At 33.4% G+C, this 16,571-nt stretch overlaps 1 protein-coding gene across 1 annotated transcript in view; it reads left to right on the forward strand.

The window, feature by feature from the left end:
• Positions 1–1,945: 1,945 nt before the first annotated feature.
• Positions 1,946–16,571, forward strand: part of LOC145265441 (protein transport protein Sec31A-like) — a gene marked incomplete in the record, with an annotated part of 154,076 nt that continues 139,450 nt past the window's right edge. The window contains 1 exon segment of the mRNA XM_080121287.1: positions 1,946–2,180.

Here is a 16,571-nt window from a genome sequence, read left to right on the forward strand (position 1 = left end):
GGCCGCAATGTCGCATGTGTGATCTTGAGACCAGGGGGGGTGTAAAGTCGAACAGAATGAAGGAAGAAAGCGACCACGTGTCTGCGTGTGTTGTCTTACCTGCTGGGAGGATCACAGGGAGGGCAGAAATTAAAGCTGTGGTTTTTGTAAGATTATTGAGTGATGACGTCAGGCCTCACGTGACTGTTTTTCTGGCCGCCGATTGGCTGATGACGAACACTTGGACAATAAAAGGAGTATGTTCAGAAGATCGAGGACAGTGTGTATCAACTGCATCAGTGTGATTAGAAGTTCGATGTGTGTGTTAATCAACTGCCGTAGTTGCGAAACGAATTCATAAGTATAAATTCACATGGTGAAGAATGGGGTCGTAAGCAGACTTATGGAATAGGGGGTAAAATTAGAACTACTTCCTCTGTAGGTTATGACGATGATGATGATGTTGCTCCTAGGAATAAATGTAATGTTTTAATATTACAAATTAATGTGTCTAAAATGTTTTTCTATAGTTAAATAAGGTAATGGCTAATAGTGTAGACATAATAAATTTGTATGTGTCATCTGTTGTTGTAAACCTATGGTATTTTGGTCCAGAGGGGAAAAACTGTGCCTCTTTTATTATATATATCTTTATAAGAGTGTGTAGAATAGAAAGACAAAATCTTATTCTAACATCTCAAACAACTTTATTGGTGTCATCTTCATTGATGTGCAATAATAATAAAGAAGATCTTTCTTCTTTATTATAAAGAAGATCTTTCTTCTTTATTATTATTATTATTAGTGTGAGTAGATGGGGATATGTCTGTGTGAGAAAAAGTTAGAGTCCATGTTTCATGTGTGTGGGAAAAGGAAGTTTGCCACGCCACCAAGTGTTTGTGGTGGTTATAAAAACTATACACCTAAGAATGTGGTTATTATTACTGGAAGTTGCTTGTGGGTTGTGTCTGTGTGTGCGAACGTCTGCTGATATCAGAATTTTGTGAATCTAATTTGGACTACTGTTCTCATCTTGGATGTTATTTACATAACATTTCAACCAATGTAATCTCCAACTGTCATCATGTGCATTTGATCAAGCTCGAGAATTTTAAATAGAATCTTTTATTTAATACACAGGGACAGATTATTCTTATTCCGTAAGTCATAATTGGGTAGACTCTTAAGTAATTTTTAATCATATTCTTAGTATCACCTTCAATCTGTCATCTCTAGATTATTAGCATTTTATTCATTGCACCATGGGTAAGTAGTTCGAATAATCCAAATAATCCAAAACCTAATAAAAAAATTCTATTATATATTATTGTAGATTAACACTCTCTGCTAAATCACTTCAAAAAAATGAGATTCTACTTTTTTAGGCCATTACATGTGAACACCCTGAAACTGTTAGTGGAAAGAAGAAAAACAATAGACTTATTTTAGAATTTATTGTTGGGGATCATTTTTAAATATAAATTTAATGTGAAATGATTCTCATTTCTAGGCCTTTCCAGTGTTTTAGAGTGGTTAGCTCTCCCCCAAGTTCTTTTTACTGTGGGAGATAGTTTCTGTGCGTTTGTTCTTTTTTTTTAAGGGGTCTATATTTTTTTTTGAGTGATTGCAAAGACAGATTTATGGTTAGTGATAAAAAATTTGGTTAACTACCATAAAAAAGGTTAGAATGACCCCGAAAAGGAGGATAATTTTAGGTTAAATTTATATTAGAAACTAATCCCTCATGGTAAATTCTAATTTTTGTTTGTTCTTTCTGCCATGTTTTGCAAATAAAAAAAGTAGAATCTCATGTTGGGAGAATGGTCTAGCGGCTGATGTTAATCTACAAATTTACCAATTCCAAAACATATTAGGAATGGAATATGTTTTAAAACTGGAAAAGTGATTCCAAAGCTAGTGTGTGGTGAGGGAGGAGGAAAGTGCTTGTGTGTCTGGGGTTTTATGCGCCTTATCTCCCTTGTTTGGTGTAGAGCTCTCCGCCGTGTTTTCCGCGAATGAAGCCAGGTTGCCACGTTGGTGAGTGACGACGTGTTCCCCGTCATCTTTGGCGATTATTTGTCCTCTCCTTCCACGTTCATCCTCTCCATTGTGGGACCTTGCAATAGTTTATTTACTCTTGTCAGTTGGCAGTTCACACTGTCGTGCACCATTGGATTTATAAAGCGACAGATTTCTTATAGGTAAGAGCTTAAAACCAGCTGTTTTTTTTTTGTGAAAGAGTAAAAAAGATAGACCGGCTTGTCAAATAAATAACACTCTCTCTAAACAATATGGCCGTCGCTTTTCATTTACAGATGATTTTTTTTAAACTCTATAATTTTTTATATTTAATAAATTAAAACTATGAAATTGCTGTATATTATTGGCATGCGGCCTTTTAGCCTTTTTCCTTATGTAACGTTTGTTTTTTGTTACTTTTGTTGTTTCATCTCTAGATTTTCGCGTATTTGGAGTAATACCAATATTTTCATTAAGGAGATTAAGTCTGTTTATTTAAACAAGGGTGTAACTGCAACTGATGTGAATTTTTTAATCGTTCAACGTCAATTGTTTTAGAATATATGTCATCTTTTCGAACAATTTCGTTTCAATTTTTCATAAAAAAAGATCAACCCATTGCCAATGAATAGTGTCAAAATTTTCAGCTCAATTTTACTTAAAATCATTTTTCTCTTCATTTCGCTGATTGTTTTATTGAACTTTTCTGATTTCGATTGTTCAAATGAAAAAATAAACACAAAAATATTTTTTTTTTTTAAATTATTCGATTTTTCCCCTAAAAAATCTTAAAATAATACAAAAGCCTTTATCAAAATGAAGAAAAAATAAAATGCTGACTTAATCTTTTTTTTAATACACTGTAAAGAAAAGTAAAGACAACTTTTTTGTTTTAAATGTTGAAAAATATTGGAAGTTTCAAATTTATATTTTTAATTGATTTTTAAATAATATCCGCATAAAACATTTCGTAATTGAATGTCTAAAGAAATACATTTGGTAACTTTGCTTAATTTTTGTTAAATTTTTAGTTTTGGATTGCATTCTTTCTATTTTTTATTTTTATAATTTCAAATCCAATTCGTAGAAATAAGTATTTTAATTCCATCCTTAGTAAATTTACACAAAAGTCGTATGTCATTTATCTCGATCATAAAAGTTAAATATTGAAATAAACAGGATATATGGCATAAAAAACATTTTAGGTTAAAAAAATATTTTAAAATATTTTTACATATTAAGAAAAAAATTATCTTCACTTTTGTTTTTTTTAGGAATTACTTTACTATTAGACATTAGACTTAGACTATTTTAGCTGGGAGCGAGGTGTAGTATCTGTTTTGATACTATGCTTCATTTTTTCCGTCATCGGTCAGTGAATGAGAAATTCTTCTAGACTGAGGTAATTTAATTTGTTAAATCCTAATCGAGAGTTCCTCTTTCTGGGGAATTGGACTTTATACATTATACAAAAAATAAATGAATAATAAAACAAAAAAGCTTATAAAAAGGCAAGTAAGGTAAAACTGCAGTTTAGTGGCCTGGATATAGTGCGATGAAAAATTGTTTACGAACGATGAATATTGTTTTATCTTGTTTTTGTTAAATATTAATAAATGACGAACCATTCGAGTTAAAATCTATTTAATATTACGTTTCTAATTTTAACACGTTTGAAATGTGTACATATGTTGAAATAATCACCAACTTCCGTTTGTATGAAAACTCCACTGTTTTTATTTTAACGATTATTTCAGCATATGTACACATTTCAAGCATAACTCGAAACTAGTTCTTCTTCACTAATATTTAACAAAAAACGATATTGCTTGTACACAATTTTTCACCGTATATGTTCAGGTTATTAAACTGCAGTTTTACAAAAAAAACTAAACAAAAACAATTCGTAAACTACAGAAGTATTTTTGGATACTTCTGTATAATGGGAAAACTTGTGATTAAAATTTTTTTTTTAAGTTTAAATTGGCTTTTTGGTGCTCATTTTTAAAATTACACTTATTTAAAAAAAAAAAAAAATACAGAAAAATTTTTGTACGTACTCGTCACGGAATAAAGCTGTCATATTCCAAAAATCGCGTAAATTGATTGTTTTTTTAACTAAAAACATTCAAGCTTACGACTAAGCCATCGGCTATGATTAAATTCTATGAAATAAAAAAAGGGAGACAACTTAAATCGAAGTATCTAAAACCAAAAACCGCCTATACTAAATCCCTAAAAATCTTAAATGTTAATTGTCTTAGTAAAAAACAAAACAAAATAAACTACTTGATCAATTTACGTAATTTTTGGAATATGACATCTTTGTTCCGTGACGAATACGTACATCATAAAAGTTTTTCTGTATTTTTGTTTTAAATTCTAAATAAGCATTCATTCTTTATTAACAAATTCTCTAATTCCGTTGAGATTACCCCCCCCCCAAACCGTTTTAAATATTACAAATCGTTATCTAAAAATAAAAACTTAAAGAGCTACATTAATAAAACTGTTTCTTTTAAAGTCAGCAAAATCGTTTTTAAAATATTCTGAAATGTTTGCTCTAATTCAATTAATGTGTAATTTCGAAAAACTAGTTAAAATGTCTTGCATTTTTTTTTTGTGTGTATTTTGGAGCAATAAAGTTGAACTTTCGCAAAACTCACAGGAAATTCAGAAGATAACCTGAAATTTTAAAATATTCCATTTTGTCAGAATATTTCTCTTGGAACCCTTGTTTGTTTTTGCTAAAGGCTTTCTTTAATCGCCCCCTCCCCCATAATAATGGTGAACACCCGTGGACAAATCTTCTCTCATGATCGTCTCCCCTTTCATTTTGTTTCTAACGCAAGCAAAAAAAAAAAAAAAAAAAAAAAAGTAAAAAAAAAAGTTTATAAGTCTAGGTCATTGGCTACCTGACTAGGATATTAAGACCATATGTTAAGATTTTGATCCTTTTCTGTCAACTAGTGTCAAATAGCACAAGTAATTCACAAGAAAAATATGAGGGTAGGGTCATTAGCTCAGTAGGAAAATTGGTATTGATATAGGTCTTTTTGGTTCTTTCATTTTACAGCCAGGTGTGACTTGAAGGCATTTACTGAGGTAGTATTAATGGTGTGGGAACTTAGCCTGCTCCAAATAGGAGTCGCTTTACTAGAGAAGAACAGGCCATGGAAGCCATTATCTGCATCTTCAGATTGTGTCCCCTGGTGGATGGGTTGAGGCTTGGAGCAAACAAGCAGTTGCCACAAGGTCTGTTATAGCAGACGTTGTCAAAATCCCTTATCTTGTAGGCCTGTACTATATCGGCATGTTGTTTGTGAAATTCAAGAGTAGGGAGGTTGAGATGGGTGAATTGTTCAGAGTAGGGCGATTCGGGGATGCCTTGTACAAGTCTTGTTACTCTACACTGGATCCTTTCCAGAGTGTCCTTTTCTTTTTAACTTCGGCCACCAAACCACAGAAGCATATTCCAAGTGTGGGCGGATTAAAGCAGGAAAAATGTATCCAGAGTTGTAAACGTGTGTTTGATGGCTCAGAGAATCTGGTTGACTTTGTTGACTTGGAATTCAACATGCTTAGTGAAGGACAACCTTTGGTCAATGATTACACCAAGATCCTTCTTCTCATTGGTCTCTTTCAGAGTGCAGCAGCTTCCATCATTATACATCATGGTGTATGAATGGTTGCGCTTGTTATTACCTAGATACATTGTTGTACACTTCTCAGGGTGGAACTGCATACGCATGCTGTTCGTCAAGGATTGGAGTTGGTTTAAGTCACTCTGCAGACTGGAGTGCTAGGTATCTTGTGAATTGGTAATGACTTGAAAAATCTTGGTGCTGCCAGCAAACATGAGAACGAAGCTCTTGAGCATCTCTGGGATATCAGCAATGTAAAGAATGAAGAGTATTAGGCCAAGAACAGAATCCTGTGGCACACCACTAATTACATTCGCCCAGTCAGAACAAGTTCAATTGACCACGACTTTTTGTTTTCAGTGTGAGAAAACTATAAACCCACTGTAGGATATAACCCCGGATTCCGAAGGGACTCAATTGTGTGAGGAGTCCCTCATGAGGGTCACTGTCAAAAGCCTTAGCATAACCCAGAAAGATTCAGGTAGATTATGACTAAGTACCTCTGTCCAGATGTCCAGGGCTTCAATGAGGTTTGTCACAGTTGTTTGTTACAGAAGTAAATCCATGTCGCTTTTCTTGAGGCGGTCAGTCATGCTCTTGGATATTAACAGTTCCATGATTTTGCAAACAACTGAAGTGAGAGAGACTGGTCTGTAATTGGCCGGGTTGAACTTGTCATCTTTCTTAAAAATAGGGTTATGATGGTAGACTTCCACTGATAACGGTACATATCCATGAAATAATGTTTCTTCTACAAAATTTGAATTGAACCAAACCGATTTTCGCGGAACTGAAATATAGAATTAAAGTTGAACAAAAACAGTTTGGTTCAAATTCCCTAGTAGTACCAAAATATTTTTTAAAATGCCTCCTGATCAAATGACAATGCTTTCAGACTAGGTGGAACTTGACCAAGTTGTTGGGCTTAGAAAAGTGTTAATTTTGTGAACTTAGCATCCCCTCCCCAGTTTTTGCATTAGATCTTAAAAGGATTTAGTTTGAATCAGCAGGTGATGTAATTTGATTTTATTGGTTAAATGAAAAGTAAAAATGTTGACTGTACAAAGTTACTCGCAGATCCTTTTGTGAGAAAAAAAGCAGTGAACATTTTTAGGATAATCTTCAATTGTGGGGAACTTGCTGAGCTTCCCTCAATTGCAGAGAAATCATATAGAGAATAATCAAACAGGACTCAAAGGAATTTTCAACATGATGAATGACAGCTGCAAAAATGCATATAAAATGTAGAAAGTTTTGTTAAATTACCTCCCTTCTCAGCTAAGATGTAAACCTCTCACAAGTCACAATCGATACACGTTCATAAATATGCATGGTTATCGAAAGCAGATCACGCAGTTTGATTTTCATGTCATCTACTTCTTTGTATTAATTTGTAATTAATGCAATTAATTTTTCACAACAGCATAAAGAAATGAATAAATTATCAGTTTGAAGAAAGGAGCATTTACTGAGGTGTCTGTGTTGCTTTCTCTGCAGCTAGTATTGAAGAGGGGGAGCATCCTAAGCTAAGGATATTTGGCCTCTTCATTTATTGTTGATCTTAAGCCATCTCTACTGATTCTATTCACTTCAAAACTTCCAATTACTCTTCTCAGTCAGGTTTTTCAGTCATGTGATATATCACATCGATTAATATTATACAGGAAGTCAAGCTGACATCTGAGCAACTGGCCATGACTAAACCGTATTTCTTGTCAACTAATATTATCCGCAACAAGCATTATGTGGACTTGATAATATTTCTGTTGAGGTTTTATTGACAAATGATTTTGATTATGTTACAGTTTTCAATCAATTATCAGACCCCATTATGTGATATATAGAAGATTGTATAGTCTATTATGATAAACTGAAAGAAATCATGTACGGGATTCCATAAGAGCCATCAATGCTGTAAAATTAGTGTTGGGGATCAGAAAAATGGAAAGTTTTGGAGATGCCAATTGGAAAAAATTGTGTCTATTTTCCAATGCCAAAAAGTTCTTTTGTTTTATATGTATATATATATATATATATATTAGCGTCCAAAACTAAGGGACAAAATTTTAAAACCTAATTTGTTAGAAATAACAACTGAAAAGCTGAAATTTTGACAACTGGTAGTCATTATCATCCATGATAACATACTAAAATTTGAATCATTTGCAAAGGGTAGAAAAAGAATAACAATTATTTATTTTCAAAATAGGAACGTCCGAAAGTAAGGGAAAAAATTGAGGAAAACAATGTAAACAGTATGCTAGATTAAAATTTTTTGATTTCCTCTAAAGAATAAATCTTACTTAGTCATTTGTAAACATTGTATCAGCCGGCATCAAAATGCCAAAAACTTGATTACTCTGTGAGACAAGCTGTTGATATACAAGGATACACATTAGAGAGAACTTGAATGCCTACTAGACACTATCCTCGAGTGTCTAAGGTCTCTCTGTATAGGGGTTTGTCAGAACAACCTGGCATGAGGATACTTTTTCCATCGAAGTAAACCCTGACCAAATATTCCAAATCACATAGTATTCGCTGCCCAAATAAGATCTCCTCACTATGTCTAACCCATATTAGCTTTTATGAGGAATGGTGCACCTTCTCCAAGTGATGTTACCTCAAGTAATAGCATGAAGCTGGATACTCCACCAGACTAGATAAATTCTTGTCCTGGAATCCAGTAAGACCAAGAGACCAAAATGAAAGATATACTACAACGTATGAAAATGGTTAATTGGGGAGAGGAAAATTATGTTATCAATTTCTTTACTAACTCAATGTTTGAGAGATGGAACATTCGAATATCTTTGTATCTCATATAGACTTCAAGTGTTAGCCCCATGTTGGTGGTGGCCCCTTGATTTCTGAGAACTTCGACTGAAGTAAAATAAAACAAAAAATTAGAGATTTCAGAGAAAGTGAAACGTTCCAAGAGTGTTGTAGGCAGGATTGTTAAATCCTACCATGATACTGGCAACATAGTGCTTTTAAAACCGGCAGACCCCGAAAAACTGCGGCAAGAGAAGATCGAATAATGCAGTGTATGTCATTAAAGGACTGTTTTAAGTCTTGCACAGAAATGAAAAGGGTTATGAATAATACCTCATGTGTTAATGTGTCAAGACAGATTGTTTCTAGACAACTGCAAGAAATAGGGCTGTTTAATTGAACCCCAGAGAAGAAACCACTTGTTAATTTGAAGAAGAGATTATATTTTGCAAACAGGTATGTAATTTGGACATATGAAAATTGGGCAGAAGTATTTTTCCGTGATGAAAGCAAGTTTAATTTATTTGAAAATGATGGAAAAAAACAATGTAAAGAGACGTATTGGTGAAAGATTAAGTGCAAGGTGTACTAAGAAAACTTTCAAGTTTGGGGGCGAAAGCGTCATGGTATTTGGAATGTTTTCTAGTCAAAGTACAACGCCTCTTGTCCGGTTACAAACTCGTGTAAATGCACAGATCTATAAAAACATTTTTCAAGATCATGTGCCAATCATACAGAATTCAAGTTTTGATAAAGCTATATTTATGCAAGATAATGCCCCATGTGTTACAAGTCAAAGGTGGTAATGAGTTACCTTAGCGAGCAAGATTTTGAAATTATGGATTGGCGATCGCAAAATCCTGACTTAAATCCAATAAAAAAATCTTTGGAAGACCTTAGGCGTGAAAATTATGGAAAGAAATCCCACTAACACGAAGGATTTGTGGGTGAAGCTTCAAGAAGAATGGTCTAAAATTAGTATCGAGGATTGTCAAGAACTGATTCGTTCTTGTAGTCGAAGATGTGCAGCTTTCATTGAGAGCAAGGGCAGATTTACTAAATATTGATTGTACATGTATTTTTTTTATTGTTTTTGGCTGTTTAAATTGTTTTTCTCAATTTTGTCCTTTACTTTTGGATGTTCCTATTTTGAAAATAAATAATTCGTAATATTCTTTTTGTATCCTTTGCAAATGATTCAAATTTTAGTATGTTATTATCCATAATAACGACTACCAGTTGTCAAAATTTAAGCTTTTCACAGTTATTTCTAACAAATATTAAATATAAAAATTTTGTCCCTTAGTTTTGGACGCTACTGTATATTTATATATATATATATATATATATATATATATATATATAAAAAAGAATGGAGCTTATTTAGCTTAGTGTTTTCTGTATTATTCAGGACGACAATGATAATGATAGTTTGCAAACTAATTTTATAAAACCCTACTATTAATAACAGAAACACTAGAGGAAGACCTCCAATCTGTAAGTGGAATGGGACAAAAATGGATGGTCACATTCAATGCTGCCAAGACTAAGCTGGTTTCCTTCAATAATTACAAGAAACCTTCTCTACCACCAATAGCAATGGCTAAAGATACATTACCTGAAAGTACTTCTTTCAAACTGCTTGGCTTCACAGGGAATATGAGTTGGAACAGATACATTGAGAATATTTCCAGGGTTGCTGTGAAGAAGGTGGGACCACCTTTCGCTTATATATGGAGTATTGTTGTCACATTTGGGCTGATTTGCTACTAGTCTCTCGCTCCTGGACATGGTTCGAAAGAGTCACCAACCTGATAGGTCCTGAGCTGTCATCTAAGCTTCAATTTCTGTTCTGTCAACGGAATGTTGCATCCCTCTGCCTGTTCTACAAGTATTTTAATGGTGGATGCTCTGATGAACTACAAGCCCTTGTACCCCCTCGATGTAAATACCCCCGACAAGCAGCAAAGTCCCACCCCTACAAAGTAGAGATCCCTAGATGTAAGAAAGCCTGCTACTCTAATAGTTTCTTCCCCAGAACTGCTAGACTTTGGAACTCCCTTCTGGGTTTCTGCTTTTCCAACTGTTCTGACATGCAGAAGTTCAAGATTTCTATAAGGAACATATATATTAACAGGTATTTATATACAAAATATTGAAACAATCCAACACTTGACAAAAAGAAGAAAGAAAATCTTTATACCTATACATCGGAGTTATTTTCTTGAAATGCTTACATTTTTTATTTAAAAATTAAAACAATTTTTTTTAATATACTCAGTCATGGATATGCAAGCAACTGCATGCAGGTTAACTAATTTCCATATTCTTTTAAACTAGCATAAATGAACTACTTATTCATTTTTTTTATGATTTCTTTATTAGACTAGCCTGGGTGCCTGGCTCTGCCTGGGTGTTTGCAGGTGTAAAAAAAAAAAAAATTTGAAAATCCATCGTCTCTGTCGAAAGTTTTAGGCAGACAAACATACATACATACACACACTAACAGACAGGTAAGATTTATATAATAGATGATTAGTTTCATTTCACTATTTCGCTGAATTCTATTTATGGATGATTTCTACATTTCATGTAATCTTGTAGAATTTAAAATGAAAATGTTTTAGCACACGGTAATATAAATAAAGTGACCTTGTCGGTGTGTGTGCAAAAAGTCCCTACTAAACTCCTCTCTGAATATTTGATCTACAGAATTGGAATTTGATATATAGAGTTTTTCGATCTGTAGCGCACTTTTGATTTGTTGTTTAGCCACCAAAGATTGTTGCTAATCGAGCCAAAATTGAAAATAAAATGTTCGACTTTGGCAAGATAAGTCGAATAAAACGTTTGACTTTGGCAGGATAAGTCGAACATTACTCCTGCTGTTACATTTGCACATGCTCAAAATTAAACGTAACTTAAAGTCACTTAATTTTTAATCATTTGTCAGTTGCTCAGATGGTAACAACACTGGAGAGATAAATAACGATTAAGGCTGGCGCACTGAACATTCTGGTTTCGATTCTTGCAGATGGTACCCAAGACATATTTTTTTAAATATAACTTTTAAAAAAATTGCTCTATATTGGATAATAATCAATAGCGAATTGGTTCTATAATAACAAATCTGCATGAATTCAAATATTTTATTTATGCGCATTTTATGGTTGGGTAACGCCGGGCAACTTGTTAGTAAGCAGTAAAATGAAAGTTGTATCTGCAAAAACTTAACGGTTTATTTAACTACAGTTCCCTATTAGACTTTTTTTTTTTTTTTTTTTAAATGTAATTGCTGTCATTCTAAATCATGAAAAATGATTCCCATACTTTATTGAGTAACCTTGTCTATAGTGGCAAACACCTCCACAAATCGCAGCCTTCAAAGAATCAACTATGTTATGGGTGTACTTGTTCGTCTTGCCTCGATCATGCCCCATAAGAAATAGTTAAGGGGGGGGGTTGTAAGTTTGATAACTAGTGACGAGGAATGTTGTTAATCAGGCATGCTTGGATCATCTTGGCCGTATACTGTGCAGTATTGGAGTTCTGCTGGAAGACGGGTTAGGGTATCCAGCAGCAATCTCATCCATTTAGAACTTCACTATACTTCTTGGCATCTCCTGGTATTTTTACTTTTTGTCAAGTGTCAGTCTTTGCTACAACAAAAATACATAGTACAATATTATTAAAAAAATTTATTTTTCAATCACTTTTCAAAATAGATATTCAAGACTCTTTCGGGACCAACACAAATGTTTTTTTTGTGCCCCCCCCTCTTAAACTTGTGATCTTTTTCAAGTGAGAAATATCTCATTTGTATGAATTAAATGTTCTTCAATTTCTTTGCTTTTATCAAAGAAAAAGATGTTACAATGGGATATTGTTTTAAGATTCTACCTTGAATTGAATATATTGTATCATAGTTCAACACTTAATAGAAATTAATACCTTCAATTGGAAATCAACTATATTTTTAATCTCTTCATAACAAATACTACAGAGTGTTTAGGATAAATTTGATCATCTTTTTGATGTTTCATTTCTGATTTGAAGTATTTAATAGTAGTAAAATGTAACGAATAGTTGTTTCTATGATTAGTTTGTGTTAAGAGATTTGCTTGGTTTGATCACATTGAAAGAATGGAGAGAACAGTTGAAGTAACAAGGTCAGTTGGCAGAAGATGGCCAATGAAAACATGGAAGGAAGTGATAAGTATGAAATTGAGAGAAAGAGGAATGATAAAGACCTGGCCAGCGATCGGTTAGTTTGCAAGTCAGTTTCTACAAATGTTCCAACATATTCCATCATGTAAAATTAAACATTAAAGCGAATATCATTCTTAATGTTTACTGTCCCATTTGTTATGTGAATTAAAAAGGAATCTTTTTTTTTATGCTGGAAGAAGCGTGAACTTTAACTATACAATTCTATTTTCTTTACTGATTTGGAAATTAATCGGTTATTTTGAGTTCAGCTTAGTTTAGCAATTCATCATAAAGTGACTGATATCCTAGTAACATTTGCAAATGATTACTGAAACATTTAATGAATGAATAATTTCACGAAATGGACCTATCAATTGGCCACCTTGTTTGTGCGATTTAACTTAGATTATTTTCTGTGGGGGTATGTAAAATCCCATGTTTCCACTGATAAACATGGCAAACAACATTTGATGCATTATTGCCGAAATGCAGACTAATTTACTGCATAGAGTTTGTGAAATTTGGATCTAGATTACGGCATATACGTGTGAGCTACAGGACCATATGCCCAAAATTGTATTTAAATTATAAATGTCGAACATTAATCTTTTGGAATGAACCGCATATTTGTATAATAAAAGTATTTTACTGTAATTTATTTAAATTTAAAGTTTGATGCTTAAAAAAAACAAAAAAACTCTATACAACGTAAATACAATAGACAATAAGAATCATATTAAAATGTGTAGCAGATATATCTGGCAATAACTGAATCCCATTTTAACATTTTTATTTTTTAAATTTCTATTATTTTCATGGATATGCTGCTTATCTGATAATTATTGCTGAATCGGAGAAAGAAATGCAAAGTTTAAAAACGTGTGGAAAACCAACATGAAGCTGAATGACATCTGGTGTAAAAGATTTTCGCAAGTTTTTCCCGCTGGAATTTGCAGATCTGCTATTGACGGCAACTCTATTCTATATAAGTTGTCATCATTTGGTTTCACAGAAAGTGTGGTAGGCTGCGAGGAAGATTGATTTATTGAAAACTATATCATCCAGTTTAAGGCAGATTACTGCGCTCTCTGTGGATGGTTGCAAAAATATTCTGTTATCTTGATTTGTGATGGTGAGGGATGTGAATTAAGTTTGATCTTATGTTTACGGACTTTATGGGGAAAGTTTTAACTTTTTCCGTTGTAACCTGTTCTTTACTTGCACTTGTTGCTTAGGGTCCAATTCATAACTGCTATGTTCGTTGTGCCATGTTACGCATGAGTGAATGCTAGGCTTTCACTTTTTGAGGATATAGAGGAATGACATGGATTTGTGTTGTGCATCTTGATAAGTTCTGATTTCTTGATATTGAGTGAAGATGCCCAGATGAGTCAGTTCTGTGTTGCAACCATTTACAGTGGTATGGGCATGTTGCAACCATTTACAGTGGTATGGGCATGTTGAACAAAAACTTTGGATAAACACATGTACATGCATCTTAATTGAGGGGTGAGCAAGGAAAATACAGGCTGAGAATGATTTGGCCAGAAATGATCTCCATCAATTCCATATCAAAATTGATATAAATAATAGTTTCATGTAGAAAATTAATTTGGGCTGCCATGACTTATGCGAGACCCACATCCAGTGTGGAAGAAACATGTTAAAGAAGAAATAAAGTAAAACCTCAGAATATTATTCTGAATCCGCTTCATACAAAATTACATCATTAATTAATTTATAAAATTTGACTCAAAAGTTGCTTGATCTTGGAATAGGACTTTATTTTCAGTTGCATCCAAGGACAAACAGGTACCACCAGTATAGTATAGATTATTGTAAGTTTTAGTTCTTATGAATTATAAATTCACTTATTTCAGTCATTTGTTTGATTTTTGAGCCAATCTATTTGTCACAATGATTAGTGTTTGTTAATAGGTCAGAAGACGAGATTGTAATTCTCTGTTGAGTTATACCAAAGACAAATTGAGATAACAAAATAAGTTTGCTAGACACTCATAAATATCAAATGTGTTAAATAATCCTGAGAAAGAAGTGGTGCTCTTCCCTACATCTCAGTGTAGTAACCAATAAAACGGGAGCTTTTGGGTTACCCTTATTGACAGTTGACCACTTCGTTTTTTTTGTTTTTTTTTTATTTGACTATTTTTTTTGTTTAGCAACCATTAAAAAAATCTGACACTATCTCCACTCGTTTGATTATAAATCTGATTATTTCTAATAAATAATTTAGCCGTTGTTTAATTCATGTTTTGCACAATAATATTTTTCTCTTTTCATAAATCTTGTTTTCTAAAAGTCAATCACTCAAAACATCTGTTACAAATCATATGTACAATTATAGCCTCACTTTTTCCTTCGTTTTCAAGTCTATTCTCATGTCTGCTGCTATTGTTTACTGCTGTATGGCTGCAAAACCCAACACCAACCCAAAGTCTTTAATATGTACTGCCTCAGTTGCATCATATGCCTTTATGACCAAATTTATATTAGAGTGGTTAGCTCCAAAACTGGCTGCCAAGTTATGTCGACTAGTTTTTCTGATTTTTCGAATTGTAGCCAGGAAGTTTAAAATCCCAAATAACACCATCCATGCGAGATGCAACACCACCGGCATCACACTCCTCAGAAAAGGAGCCTTTGTTAGCTTAGTTACATTCTTTTCAACCTTCATGAAGTTGAATAGTTTTATTTTCAACCTTCATGAAGTTGAATAGTTTTATTTTCAACCTTCATGAAGTTGAATAGTTTTATTTTCAACCTTCATGAAGTTGAATAGTTTTATTTTCAACCTTCATGAAGTTGAATAGTTTTATTTTCAACCTTCATGAAGTTGAATAGTTTTATTTTCAACCTTCATGAAGTTGAATAGTTTTATTTTCAACCTTCATGAAGTTGAATAGTTTTATTTTCAACCTTCATGAAGTTGAATAGTTTTATTTTCAACCTTCATGAAGTTGAATAGTTTTATTTTCAACCTTCATGAAGTTGAATAGTTTTATTTTCAACCTTCATGAAGTTGAATAGTTTTATTTTCAACCTTCATGAAGTTGAATAGTTTTATTTTCAACCTTCATGAAGTTGAATAGTTTTATTTTCAACCTTCATGAAGTTGAATAGTTTTATTTTCAACCTTCATGAAGTTGAATAGTTTTATTTTCAACCTTCATGAAGTTGAATAGTTTTATTTTCAACCTTCATGAAGTTGAATAGTTTTATTTTCAACCTTCATGAAGTTGAATAGTTTTATTTTCAACCTTCATGAAGTTGAATAGTTTTATTTTCAACCTTCATGAAGTTGAATAGTTTTATTTTCAACCTTCATGAAGTTGAATAGTTTTATTTTCAACCTTCATGAAGTTGAATATGTGGTGTAAATGAAGAAAAAGAGAAACAAGAACGACCGACCGCGTTTTTGTGTGGCTTACCTCGTGTTCATAATGAAGAAGAAAGAAACAAAAATGGCTGCCCTGTTTCTTTATATGCCTACAGGGTGACCACGAGGTATGCAAATGAGATGCTCCTGATTGGAAATAAAAGAGGAGTGATTTGGGGAAGGAGTGCATTCTGAAGTTTGATTGCGAGCAGAGAAGGTGTATTTGTAGAAGAGAAAAGCTAAAGTTGCAGAAGTTCGTTTTGGAGTGGAGAGAAGACGCGTCAAGTGGGAACGGGAAGGTGAAAGTTCGGACTGCAGTGTCACGCAAGCGACAAGCTATTTCGGCGTATCAAGCAATTAACATGGCTGAGTGGAGACTGAGCACTCAGATGTTGAGACCCTTTACTGGGGAGGGCGACCTGATTAAGTGGCTGGAGAAATTAAAAATGGTGGCGAAGCTGCAAAAGATAGAAGATGTGGTCACCCTGCTGCCGCTATACTTAGAGTGGGAAGCCCTCACGATTTACCAGCAGATGCGAGATGAAGAC

The sequence above is a fragment of the Euprymna scolopes genome, chromosome 40 (assembly GCF_053919585.1).
Source record: "Euprymna scolopes isolate OS-2025 chromosome 40, ASM5391958v1, whole genome shotgun sequence".
NCBI classification, from domain to species: Eukaryota; Metazoa; Mollusca; class Cephalopoda; order Sepiida; family Sepiolidae; genus Euprymna; species Euprymna scolopes.